The sequence below is a fragment of the Salvia hispanica genome, chromosome 6 (assembly GCF_029641045.1).
Source record: "Salvia hispanica isolate PSC_SH4W2 chromosome 6, Shi_PSC_v1, whole genome shotgun sequence".
Lineage (NCBI taxonomy): Eukaryota > Viridiplantae > Streptophyta > Magnoliopsida > Lamiales > Lamiaceae > Salvia > Salvia hispanica.
In genome coordinates, this window is record NC_142697.1 from 19,260,865 (window position 1) to 19,275,696 (window position 14,832).

Here is a 14,832-nt window from a genome sequence, read left to right on the forward strand (position 1 = left end):
TGGATGTGATATCAAAATTACCATACCCTACGAATCAAAAAGAGGTGAGAGGTTTCCTAGGCCATGCATGGTTCTATAGGAGGTTCATAAAGGATTTTGCAAAAATCGCTCAACCACTCACTCGGTTGCTACAAAATGATGTTGAATTCGTATTTGACGAAGGATGCGAGAGGGCGTTCCAGCTGCTTAAGGACAGGTTAGTATCAGCACCAATAATCAGGGCACCAGACTGGAACCATCCTTTCGAGATAATGTGTGATGCAAGTGATTTCGTTGTGGGAGCTGTCTTAGGACAAAAAATTGATGGAAGAAGCTATGTGATCTTCTATGCTTCCAAAACACTAAATCAAGCTCAGAAGAATTATGACACCACGGAGAAGGAAATGTTAGCCATCGTGTATTCCTTTGAAAAATTCCGACCCTACCTTCTTGGGTCAAAGGTTATAGTCTTCACGGATCACGCAGCAATAAAGTACTTACTGGCTAAGAAGGAGTCGAAGCCAAGGTTAATCCGTTGGGTGTTACTTTTACAAGAGTTTGATTGGGAAGTACGAGATAAAAGAGGAACGGAGAATAGGGTAGCAGATCATTTGAGCAGAATCTTCCAAGGAGAAACAGAAGAGGCCATACTCGATGCCTTTCCCGAGGAACATTTGTACCTTTTGGAGAAATTTCCTAGGCCACCTGACTGGGAAGCAGTTTTGGCCTTGACCGGTCTAGGGGAATCGTATAAAGGGAAGCGCACGCTGAATGCTGAACCGTGGTTTGCTGATCTAGCCAACTACTTGGTCACGGGAGAGATGCCAATTTCAGAAGAAGTTTCCCGGGCCCAGAGGATGAAGATTAGAAGCGAATCCAAATTTTATTTTTGGGATGATCCTTACCTGTGGAAAATGTGCTCAGATCAAGTGATTAGGCGCTGCATTCCCGAATGGGAACAAAGAGATGTGTTAAATCATTGCCACGCGTTATCATGTGGAGGCCACTTTGGGCCAAGGAAAACAGCGAGGAAGGTTCTAGACAGCGGATTTTATTGGCCAACATTGAATAAGGATGCTTTCGAGTTTTGCCAGTATTGTGAGAGATGCCGGCAGACAGGGGGAATTTCAAGGAGAGATGAGATGCCTCTGATCCCAGTAATTGTGTGCGAAATTTTTGATGTGTGGGGAATGGACTTTATGGGACCGTTTTCGTCATCCTGTGGGAATACCTACATATTGGTTGCAGTGGATTATGTATCTAAGTGGATAGAAGCTAAGGCCACCACAACTTGCGAATCGAAGGAGGTGGCGAAATTTCTCAAGGATAATATTTTCAATAGGTACGGAGTTCCTAGAGCCATCATCTCAGACCAAGGAACACATTTCTGTAATCGCACCATCGAGGCTTTGATGAAGAAATATGATGTACACCATCGAGTGTCAACTCCTTACCATCCTCAGTCTAACGGCCAGGCAGAGATTTCTAATCGCGAGGTCAAGGCGATATTGGAGAAAACAGTTAATCCGTCAAGGAAGGACTGGAGAAAAAGACTCGGGGACGCATTGTGGGCCTACAGAACTGCTTTTAAAACACCTATTGGAATGTCACCTTACAGACTTGTGTTTGGTAAGATGTGTCACTTACCTGTAGGTATTGAACACAAGGCGTACTGGGCAGTGAAAGAAATGAACATGAAGCCAATAGCTTGCGAAGAAGAGAGAAAGTTGCAGTTGCAAGAGTTGGAGGAACTTCGGCTAGAGTCGTTTGAGTCTGCCATGTGGTACAAAGAAAGAACGAAGTTATGACATGATAAAAACCTCCGGGTCAAGGAACTTCATGTGGGACAGAAGGTGCTCCTTTTTCAGTCTCGGCTTAAGCTCATGCCAGAGAAACTGAAGTCTAAATGGATTGGCCCATACACCATCGTTGACATCCGAGCAAATGGAGCAGTGGAGATCCAGGGAAGTGCTCCAAACTCTGTTCCTTTCCTTGTAAACGGTCATAGAGTGAAAATTTTTAGGGATAATTCCACTACACACACTCCCTATTATTGCCTAAAAGGACAGGGGTAATTTCCGATGAATTCCTGGGTCAAGGGGTAAGTTGATAATTTTGAAAATTCACAACTGAACCAGGGAATCTCGGAAATACAACATGTAAATAGTTAATTGTTCTCTAAAAAAAAAAAAAATTATGTATATATATTTTCGAAGCACCAGACTCCAAGGGGAACCCATATTTTATGCCCTAACCTCGACCCAGGGGTCTGGAACCTTCAATTTTTATTTTGTAGGGCATGGTCGAGGGAATTATCCAGGAGGAGAGTCTGAAGGGAAGGAGTCGAGGAGGGAAAAGATATTTTGAATTTCAAATTCTGGCCGATAATTATGGGAGACGTACGGTTGCTTACATCACGCCTGCAACCGCACCATCCTTTCACCAGAAAAAGCAACCGTCGTCCTTCTCTCTCCATCATTCCTAATTAGACAAAAATTTGTGTTTGCTCTTCCTTCTCTCTTCTTTCACTCTCTCTCTAAAAACGGACGAAACCCTAACAAAAAAATCGCCCAGTTCTTTTCGTTTTTTTTTTTTTTTTTTTCAGATCTACACCGATGGATTCTACCAAAGGCACTGAGTATGACCCAACCTTGTTGGCCGAGTTGACGCAGAAGGTGGGAAGTATAGAGAAAGCAAAGGAGGTGTATGCCCTATTCGCCGCCAGTCTGATGCCGTCTGCGCCGACTATACCGTCACTGAAAATTCTGGCGGATTCGGCTGCGAAACCGGCGAGTCTCTCTGAAGAAGGATCGCGAGTCGCTGAACCACCGCATGCAGAGGCCGTTTCGCAGGAGGCGGAGGAAGAGGAAGCATTACACAAACAGTCGGAAGATGGTGAACCGTCACATGACGAAACCTTGGTGGAGACAGAAGCGAATGAAACGGAGAACCCTAATCTTGAGGGTAGGGAAATGTGTGAGGGGGAAACCCCTATTGCTATTGAAGTTCGTGAGGGGGAAACCCCGATTTCTGTTGAAGTTCGTGAGTGGGAAACCCATGTTTCTGTTGAAATTGCTGAGGGGGAGACCCCTGTGTTTGAGAAGGTTGCTGAGGGGGAAACCCCTAATTTGGAGAGAATCGCTGAGGGGGAAACCCCTATTCTAGGAGATGTCAGGGGGGAGAACCCCATTTATATCGAGGGGGCAACCCCAATGTTGGTTGAAGAGGGGAAAACCCCAGAAAAGCTTTTGGCGGAGTCAGATCTACATTCAACGGTAGTACCGGAGCCCGAGGAAGGGCTGAAACTGATCGTGGACCTGGTTGATGACCAGGAAGAAAGTGCGCCCAAGGTTGATGAGAGGGCAGAAAGGAGGCGCACTAGGAGAAGCCTCCTTGACGAAGTCGACGACTTTATACCTGACGCGACAGAGACAGAGGCGTGCTTGGCCAAGGAGAAGGCAAGAAAAGGAAAGGCGCTGGCGACTACATCTATCCGGTCAAGGAAAGCTCCCTCCGTCCAGGAGGTCGAGGAGACCCTTTCCCCTGTGACCGAGGAACCCTCTGTCGAGGAGCACGACGAGCCCATCCCTGAGCCCAGCTATAACTCTGAGGAGGTTGAAGAAGAGCCGATTCCCGGACGCCCGATAATTTGGCTGACTAAAAGCTTGTTGGAGGAGATGAGACAGTTTGACGACCAGAAGAGGATCGCGGTATACAAGGAGAGATGTAGCGCAGGGAAGATGGCCAAGTCAGGAAAACAGTATAGCTAGAGGGAGCTCAAGATGATTGCATGTGATAAAGAATTCCGCGCCTATATCCAAGCAATAGGGTTTGAGTGGCTGTTGCAGCACAGCCAAGAGAGGGTACCAGTGGATCTAGCAAGGGAGTTTTTTTCCACTTTTCGTTTGAAGAATACCACTGACCTGGACGCGGATTCTATCACATTCAGGCTTTTCAATCAGGAGCACGAGTTGAGCATTAGGGAGTGGTCCCTACGGATGGGGTTGTTCACCAAAGAAGAAGATGAAGAGGGGGCATGGAACGACAGGATGGTGGGGATGCCAAGGAACACGCCTGGTTTCAAAGTACAGACAGCATGGGAACTGGTCACGCACTCTAAATCAGGGGCGTTTAAATCCAGCTACTCCAAAGCTTCCCACATCGAAGACCGGATCCTCCGTTTTGCTCAAACATTTATCAGCTACAATTTGATGGGCAGTGCGAATTCAGCTCTCACTACTACCGATTTGTACTTCACATGGTGCATGGCGGAGGGTGTTAAGGTGCACCTCGGATATTGGATGGCGCAGGCGTGCCATCAGATGACGAGCAACCCGGGGCGTCATATGTACACCTGCCACCTCATCGGCGCTTACCTCCAGAGGAATATAGAAATGAGAATTGCTAAGGCCGCTCCGCTAGTAGTCATGTGCGACCCCCCGGAGGTGTTTAGTGTTGATTATTTCTTCAACAAGGGGTTGCTGCAGACTCAAGGCACCAAAACTCTCTTCTATTCATTGGGAGACAAGGTGAAGGCAGAGCCGGAGGAAGCCGATGAAGCCATGCCAAGTGAAGAGGTTGAGGAGCTGCGCAAGGAAGTCTAGGACGTGAAAAAAGAGATGCAGATGATGAGGAGAGATATGATAAAGGAACTCGGTGGGATAAGGAACGAATTGATGGGAAGTCGGGAGGCAGTGCAGACCCTGAGGGGTAATATTGCTGATTTGGCGGTGAAATGTGCCAAACAGAATGATAGGATGACGGAAGCGGTGGAGCTTTCAATGAAGATGTTGAAGTGGATGCAGCAGACGCTCCCCTTGACTCAGTTGAGGACAACTCCTGGGTCCAGCAGTGAAGTCAGGCAGCCCACTCAGAGCAGTCCCTCCGTCAAGCGACCACAGCAGTCGCTTCAGTTGATCCCCCCGACCATTCCCGTGCAAGTTCCAGCCCCACCAAAATCAAAGTCTATCGTGAGAAAGTCAGTACCTGAAATCCCAGAGCAGAAGGAGGAAGAGCTGGAGCAGCCAGCTAAGAAGAAGGTGAAAGTGACCCGACCCGGAATCCCACCCCAGTCTGGCTCTCGGGGGAGCCAGCCCCAGAAATGATCAATCATCTCTTGACCAAGTAACTTTTATTTGTCGTTCTTTTCATTTTTTTTTTTTTTTTTTATTGTTTACATGTTATATATGTGTTTAACATTTGTTATATCTTCTCCCACTTAGCCCACTACGTGGTCTAAGTGTGAGAAGTTTGTGTTTTCTGTTGTTTTATTTGTTTTCCTATGTTTTCTGTGTTCTTTCTCCCACTTAGCCTATTGCTTGGTCTAAGTGTGAGAAGTTTTATTATTTTGTTTTGCATTGATCTCTCTGTTCCCCCCTTCACGACGATGGCTTAGGGACAAGCTTGATTGAAGTGGGAGGGGGAGAGGAGTCAATGCATTACCCGTGTTACATATTAAGAGTCTGTTAGTCTTAAGTGTTGTCACATGAGCCAGTGGATATAATACGGCATGATTCCCTTAGTGAAAGTAATTGAAGATAGAAGGCATTTCAACTTAGAAGCTTTTTCCTTAAATAAGCCTAGTTAATTTGAATGAAGCGAGGACGACGGAGAATGCCTCTACTTACTTAGTTGTGAAGCCCTACTATATAGTGAGTTATAAACCTCAGATAACTTTGAGCTAACACATGTTTAAGGGCCACCACTGAATGCTTAGGGAAGAAGAGCTATGAAGGAGAAAAAATTGGGAATTGGGTTATGAAGGTATAAGCTGGACGAAGTCCAGGGAAAGGCGTTATAAGCTGGACGAAGTCCAGAAGAAAGGAAAAAATGGAGGAATGAGCTGGACAAAGTCCAGAGAAAAAAAAAAAAAAAAGAGAGAGAAAAAAAAAGAGGAGGAATAAGCTGGACGAAGTCCAGAGGGGGAATGGTCTAAAAACAGGAATGATAATAGCCTAACCCAGGAAGAAGAAACTCTCATAACCCAACGCTTCAGTGGTGTAGCATTAACTTAAGAGAGAGTCGATCCTAACATCCCCGGTGAGGAATGAGTGATCGAGTGAATCTAACAATTGGGTAAGTAGAAAGCTATCTTGACAAGCTGACAGATTGGCTAGGTAAAGGAAGGGAAAGGGCCTATTTGGAGGAGTACAAACTATTGGAATGACCTTAATCTTGTGGGGACAGATGCCTAAAATTGAAACTAGCTCATGTATATGTGTTTTACGTTTTTGTATGATTTTCTTATATTTTCTTAGTTTTTCTTGTGTCTAGGTCTAGGAGTTGGTCAAGAGATAACCTTGCTTGAAATTTGCCTTATTCTTTTTCTTTTCTTGTCTTTATACTTGAGGACAAGTATGGTTTAAGTGTGAGCAGTTTGATAAGGCTAATTTCATGCATCGGTAATGTGCAAAAAAATGTTATAATTTGCTGGGTCTAACACGTTTCCTAAGCCAGGTGTGTGAAGAAAATCGCTACATCAAGGAAGTAATAAAGGAGATGGTCTAGCGAGAGAATGGAACGAAATGAGCAGGATTTACGAGGAAATTGGCGTGATAAAGGAGTCTACAGCTGAGGGCAACAAAGTCATTATCTATACCTCGCTGGGCCCACTAAAACGCCTATAAATAGAGAAGAACATGCAACGCAAGAGACACACAGTTTTTCAGTCTTCTTAGCTCATACATTTTACACACACTTGGGAATGGTTCTGGGGTAATTGTGATCGGGAGGGTACTTTCTGAAAGATTTCGTGTTTGGCGACACCGTCCTAGTGAGGGCGAAGATACAATTACTTTTAATTTCAGTTGTTTTTGCTAATTTCCACCGTCGAACTTCACTTTTGGGAGTCAACCTTGATGTTGATGATGTTTAACTGTTTACCGTTCATGGATCTGCGTTTAGCTGTTTAATTTCAAGTCATTTTGCATAGATCTCTCTGCTGTTAGCTTTCGATCTCTGTTTATTTTGTTGTTAAGGTGTTTGATGTGGAATTTGGTGACAGATCTGTGGTTGTTTAAGTATTCGGAGTCCTTACTTTTTAAATCTGACGTGATGGAGAGTTTCTTCTGTTTGGAGTTCAAGTCGGACGCTTGGATCCGGAGTGGATTTAGCGTCTGAGGTTGGATTTGGCGTGTTGAAAGACAGTAGTTCGATAGATTTGTTCTATATCTTCTTGGTTCATATTTTACTTCGTCTAGGGTATGCAGATCTGTTAAGTTCTTCGGTTATTATGCATAAATTTGATTTCAAATCGGTAGCTCTGTTTCTTTTGCTTGTTCATGCTGTTTTACTTAAAAAGTTTTACGCAATTTGGTTGTAAAAGACGATGTCATTGTCAGTTAGTACGAGAGTTAGTTATTCTGCCAACTTTTCAGTCGTACCTTGCTTTTATTTAGACATGGTCCCCACCGTAGATTTATTTCCTAGGTCTAGCTGTTAGTTAAGATTTTTTTAAAGGTTCCCAAGTCAAGTTAATTTTTATTTTCCTCAACCCAAGAAAATGCGTGGCAGCAGCCAACACCAAAAACACTCCCAAATCCTTGAACATGAGTATTACGCATCCTTCTCTGTGGGATCGATCCCTACTTCCCTATACTAGGTTTAGTGAAGTGGTTGAGGGATTTTGAAAGGAAAAGTGCTTTGTGTGTCCGACGACCGGGATTCCTCGCGACCCACGAGTTCCTAGACTGAGTGATCTAGTGGACTTGCTGGATCTAGGGAACCTGTTATTTTCCTATTTGAACACACAGCATGCATTTAAAGGCTTTTCACGATCCAACTAATGACCGATATAAAGTAGGATCCTCAAATGGCTGGCCGTCTGTTGAAAGTTGGCAACCTGCAACCAAGGGTGTAGAGACAGGTTTTGACTCTTCAAGAGATGCTCGTTGAAGGATATCACGAGCATATTTAGCCTGATTCAAAAAAATACCAGAAGAAGTATAAGTGACTTCAAGACCCAAAAAATAACCAAGTTTTCCAAGGTCAGTGATGGCAAATTCTTGATGAAGGCGAGAGATGAAAGATTTCAAGTCATCATAAGAATTTCCTGTCAGAATTATATCATCAACATAAACCAAGAGATATATTGTGGATGAGCCACGATTATAGATGAACAGTGAGGGATCAGAACGACTACAGAAAAATCCAACATGTACAAGAAAATCACTGAGTCGTTGATACCACGCAAGAGGAGCTTGCTTTAGACCATATATCGCCTTTTTAAGACGACATACATGATTTGGAAATTGAGGATCTATAAAGCCAGGGGGCTGTTCCATATATACTGGCTTGGATAGAACGCCGTTCAGGAAGGCATTTTGGACATCCAATTGATGTAGAGGCCAATTATTGGAAACAGCAATGGATAACACGACTCAATTGTAGAAGCACGAACAACTGGACTGAAAGTATGACAATAATCAAAGCCCGGAAGTTGTGTGAAGCCTTGTGCAACAAGACGAGCTTTATAGCGATCAAGTGAGCCATCCGCCTTTAATTTCGTTTGAAAAACTCATTTGGATCCCACAACATTTACATCTTTTGGACGAGGAATAAGATCCCAACTGTCCTTGAGAGCCATGGCAGAAAGTTCCTGCTTTAGAGCTTCAACCCATTCTTGTCTTTTTAAGGCAGACTTGATTCCACGAGGTGTAATCACCGTCATGAGAGCCTGAAATAAACGAGTACATGCATAATTTGGCACATACTTTGGCTTGATGATACCTGCCCGTGCTCGAGTTTGCATATGATGAGTAGAGGATACTCTTGGTGGAGGAACAGGTGGATTCATCTCAATTGGAGGACCGGGCTCAATGATAGGATCGAGAGCTGACTCATTAACATGTTGATCGTTGATATCGGGCTCTTCTTGGTTGGGCTGTGACTGTGTCTCGTGTGGAATAGCAGGCAACTCATGAGTGTTGATAGTAGGCTCTTCTTGGTTGGTGTGTGACTCTAATCTAGAAAGTAGAGTCGGCTCATCACATAGATTGCAAGAACTTGGTTGAGGAGCCAAATCAGGATTTACATTTGGGAGCTGCAATTTCAATGGACCATCCAATCGCATTGGTTCAGTAAATTCTGAGATAGGAAGAGAGTGAGAGCTGTACTTGTCAGGGGACTTAGAGAATGGAAAAGATGACTCATCAAATTTAGCATGACGAGATATATAGATGCGGAAAGTAGAAGGATCGTAGCACCGAAACCCTTTGTGCGAGCTACTGTAACCCAAAAAAATACAAGCTCTACTCCGTGGCTCTAAAATTTGTTTGTAGTGTAGTCCCTCAGACACGGATAAACCCTACAGCCAAACGGATGAAAGTGTGCAAAGTTTGGAACAGTAGAGAAATAATAACTCAAAAGGTGATTTTCCATCTAACACCTTAGAGGGCAAACGATTTATAACATATACAGCAGTACTAAAGGCTTCCATCCAAAATTTCACAGGAGTAAAGGAATGAAATAACATTGTAAGACCTGTTTCAGTAACGTGCCTATGTTTACGTTCCACTCGTCCATTCTGTGCAGGCGTATATGGAGATGAAAATATATGGTGTATGCCTGACTCCCGGAATAACATCTGCACCTTTTTATTGGTAAACTCTGTGCCCCCATCACTGTGAAAAGTTTTAATATGACTAGACAACTGATTTTCAACAAAAATCTTAAACTGAAGCAGCACGTCATAGAAATCAGATTTTTGTCTCAATGGATATAGCCATGTAAATCTGGAATAATCATCCACAAAAATAACATAATAGCGAAAACCAGATTCAGAGTTAACCGGCGCAGGGCCCCATAAATCACAATGCACAATGTCTAAAATAGAAGACGATCGTTTTTCATCACGAACAAAAGGTAATCGATGACTTTTAGCTTTCTCACAAGCGTCGCAAATCATTGGTTTGGGTAACAAAGCACTAACAGATATGCTCCCAATATTATGTAAAAAAGAAATTACATCAAATGCAACATGACCAAGCCGAGAGTGCCACAGTTCAAAAGATGCTTTAGGCGTATGAGCTGCAACCAGAGCTGACTTTGTGTCATCTAACACGTACAAACCATCCCTACGACTGCCTTGAGCCAGAATGTGTTGATTTTCCCGATGCTGAATTTTGAAGCAATTATCAGTAAAAACCACATCAATAGGTAAATCTGTAGTTAATTTGCTCACTGAAAGCAAGTTTTTAGTGAGTCCGGGAACAACTAACACCTCAGACAGATGAATAAAATTATTCAAATAACAAGTGCGAATATGAGAGATAGGTAATAAGGCACCATTACCGACTACAACTGAATCTGAACCTGTGTATGATGTAGATGAGTGGAGTTGTGCCGGAGTAGGAGTCATGTGCGCTGATGCACCCGTGTCTAAGTACCAATCAGAGATAGGAGGATCAAAGGCAATACTCGATGCGGAGAAAGCCTCAGCAATGTTGGCCACAGGTGTGGCAGTAGCAATCTCACGATTGAATCGATCGGGACAAACGTTGGCATAATGGCCGGTTGTCCTGCATATTTGACAGTGAGCCTGGCACTTTTGGCTAAAACCACCACGACCACTCTTTTTCGGACCTGAACCGCGACCATGAGACATTTGGTTATTAGAATACCGAGAGTATGTGTGTGCGGTGAAAGCAGCTGGGGTCGATATGTTTGGTTCAAGTGTTTGTTGAAACATGTCCCAAGCTTCAGTATTGTTGAGAAGATCAGAAAATGATGGTAATGGGGACATAGCCATTTGAGTTGCTGAGAAGCTAGAGAAGTCAGAGCCAAGTCCTTTCATAAATAGATGGATTTTGTCTGTTTCATCAACGGATCGCCCAATTGCAGATAATTGATCGCAAACGAGTTTGAAATCTCGTCCAAATTCAGAGACCGAGCGACCTCCTTTCTTGATGGACTGAAGTTGTCCTTTTAGACGGAGTTCTCGAGCCTTAGATTGATGACTAAAGGTGTGCTCTAGTGCGAGCCAAACAGCGCGAGCGGTGGTGCAGCCGATCACCACGGACATTGCTTCCTCAGGCAAGGAAGAGAATATGAGACTGACAAGTCTCTGATCATCAACACGCCAAGATTGGTATGCTGGATTTGGTGTTGAGTTTCCGTCAGCGACCACGTCAGTCGGTGGTGCTGGACGTGATCCATCAATAAGGCTAATAAGCCCTTGACCAATGAGAAGTGGGTAGATTTTGGCTTCTCCACAACAAGTAGTTTGTTGATGATAATTTAATAGTGAGCATATGGATCAAAGTACCATATGGCAATGTATCAGAAGAGGGGTTTGAAGAAGTAGCCATGGCTTAAGGCGTATGAACTGAGGGAGAGCAGCAGAGAAGGTAGAGCGAGAAGAGATTTGGATTTTAGTATCCTAGGCTGATACCATGTGAATGTAAATATTGTATTTTGCATTGAGAATATTCATCACACACTTCACAATATATACAAGGATTTCTAAACTAAACTAGGAAGGAGATAAATCAAGGATTGATACAATCCCTTGATAGAAGGCTATTAATAATACAATCAGAGACTTAAATCATTGCATTATTTTATGCTATCAGGTTCTATGACATAGAATCTATAACAAGCAGAATTTTCAGAATAGCCAAGAAACACACAATCTATACCTCTTTGACCTATGGTTTTCATTTTAGGGCCAGTTAGTCTTACCACAGCTCGACAACCCCAAGCTCTGAGATAACTCAGTTTTGGTGGTTTCTTATGCCAAAGTTCATAAGGGGTTATTTTGTTCCTTTTATTAGGAACTCTATTCAACAAATAACAGGCTGTTAACATAGCCTCACCCCAAAATCCTTCACTTAAGCCAGAATAGCACAACATTGAATTAATAATTTCTTTCAACGTTCTATTCTTTCTTTCAGCTATACCATTTTGTTGTGGTGTATATGGAGCAGTCGTCTGATGTATTATACCAGTAGATTCAAAATATGCTGGATCATAATACTCACCTCCCCTATCAGTGCGAAGAACTTTAATCTTCACACCATGATGAAGCTCTACACTTTCTTTAAAGATTTTAAATTTATCAAGAGCTGCATCTTTTGAATGCCATAAATAGACACAGCAAAATCTAGTAGCATCATCAATAAAAGTAACTACATACTTTTTATTACCAAGTGATGGAGTCGAATGAAAATCACACAAATCACTGTGTATAAGTTCTAATACCTTAGTAACTTTATTGACATTCTTATTGAAAGGTTGTCTAGTTATTTTAGTTAACATGCAAGTTTTACACTTTTCATTGTTCAACTCAAATGCTGGTATTAAACTCATTTTCGACATCTCTTTCAATCTTTTGTAATGTACATGTCCAAGTCTAGCATGCCACAATTCTGATTTACTAGCATGATTACTAAAACTAGTAGAAGTCATGCAAACAAAATTATTAACAAAAGAAACATCTAGATTCAACTTAAACATACCACATAGATAACCGAAACCAATAAAATTACCATGCCTTGACAGAATGTATTTGTCACTTTCTAACACTTGTTTATAACCACAATTATTCAACATAATACCAGAAACTAAGTTCTTACGAATACCAGGTACATATACAACGTTATCTAACACTAAGGAATTTCCAAAAGTAAAAACTAGGCTAACATATCCTATTCCTTTGATTGGTTCAGTTGCAACATTGCACATCTTCAAAGAAGATCCATCTTCAATTGGTTTAAAATCCTTGAACTATTGACGATCCTTGCATACATGACATGTTGCACCCGAATCAATCCACAATGAAAGATCATCATCCTGCACATAAAATGCTTCAGAGATTATTGATGCATAATAATTCTGAACAGAATGATCATTAGGTACAGAAAACAACCTGATTGCTTTTCAGGATCCTTGGATCCACTTGAACCAGCCTCGTTTTTCCCTTTTCCTCCACCCTTTCCAGACTTACAATCCTTCTTGAAGTGCCCAGATTTGCCACACTTCCAGCAAGTCAGTTTAGGCTTCTTATTCCCATCCTTACTGTTATTCCCTTGAAACTTCCGTTTTCCTTGAAACTTTCGTTTCTCTTTACCAGCCTTTGAGGATTCACCCTCTTCCACCATGTTCACAGAAGAACCAACCATGTTTCTAGCATTACCAACAGAACCCTTTTACATATCACGTATGGACTGTTCAATTTGGAAATCACTTCCAAGTTCGACCAAGTTCAACTCCTCCTTCTTGTGTTTCAGATTATTTTTAAAATCCTTCCAAAAAGGTGGCAGTTTATCAATAATACTAGAGACAGAAATGGATTCATCCATTTTCATATCATATTGGGAAAACTGTCTCAATATCCTCAATAATTCGTTGTATTGTTCCATGACAGGCCTCGTATCAACCATTTTATAGTTAATAAAGTTACCAACAAGAAATTTTTTGCTAGAGGCATCTTCTGCCATATATTTGGCTTCGAGGGAATCCCACAATTCCTTAGCAGACTCAACATTTTGATACACATCAAATAGAGAATCAGACATACAGTTTAAGATGTGACCACGACATATGTAGTCATCGTTCTCCCACTTCATCCGCCTCCTCGTCTGTTCCAGAGTTTCATTTTCAACAGCCTCGGGCATGGGAGTACTCAGAACGTACACGACCTTGAGATTCGTCAACATGAAATGCATCTTCTTTTGCCAGCGTCTGAAATCCTGTCCAGCAAATTTATCCAACTTCGCGAAACCTTTCGTTCCTTCCTTCACCGTTTCCTTGTTCGACATTTTCAGATTAATTTGATATTTTTAGGGATATTTAGAATATTGAACAAAAAACAAATAATCTGAAAGTCGTGATAAATCACTTTCAGGTCAAATCAATTTCGGTAGTTCTACCAAAATATTTGATCGGATACAATTCAGAGAAATCAGAACTTCTATATGTTGATATTCGAGAAGTGTCTAGAACCAAAAAAATCGATCAGATTTTGAAGAAGATGAACCAGTGCATCTGTAGATGAACCAGTGCATCTGTTGGAGGGAAAAAACTGAAAATAACTAATTTTCAAAAGGTTTCTGAAATTGCAAATTAGTCCTTTGACTTTTAGAAATTACATTTTCGGATGAATTCCTTACACAGCTCGACCCCAGCCAGGGGCTCTGCCCCTTGGACCTCGCTACCCGGGGGCGCTGCCCCCGGACCCCCGTCCATCATAATGAATTCAAATAAGTGTGCACGTTGCACTTCCATACGTATATGTTGTATCATTATAATAATACTGATCAATCAAGTTAACCCAATTACACTAAAATATCCAACAATTATTGGATTGCTTATTTGGCGTAAAAAAGCTTAAATATCCGATCTGTTCACTAAAATCCGACAATGCTTATGGTTTATAGTTTAGGGGTGGCGAAACGGGTTGCGAAACGGGTTATCTGCGGGTACCCGCATCCGATTTTAGCCAAATTTGTTGTTCCAATACCCACCCCGTGATATACCGGGATTATCCGATACCCATGTCGGGTATCCCGTATCCGACCCGAAAAATCCTAATAAAAAATTTGAAAATTATAATAATATTCAATTTTCTCTAATTTATTTTGTTAATATCGATGGTAAACGCTGAATATAAAAATATTCTATAGCTAGTTCCGATGAATTTTCAATTGTATGTTCGTTGGAATATAAAAATATTTTTAAAAAAAATTTAGATTATATTAAGTACTTCCACTGTTCTGCCTTGATAGATGCATTTCATTTTCTTCACTCATTTTAGAAGTATAATAATATAAATACTATTCTCTACATTTATCTCTCTTATTTATTTATTTTTAATTTTTCAAAATGAGTGCGTACATGGCTATTATTATTTAACTA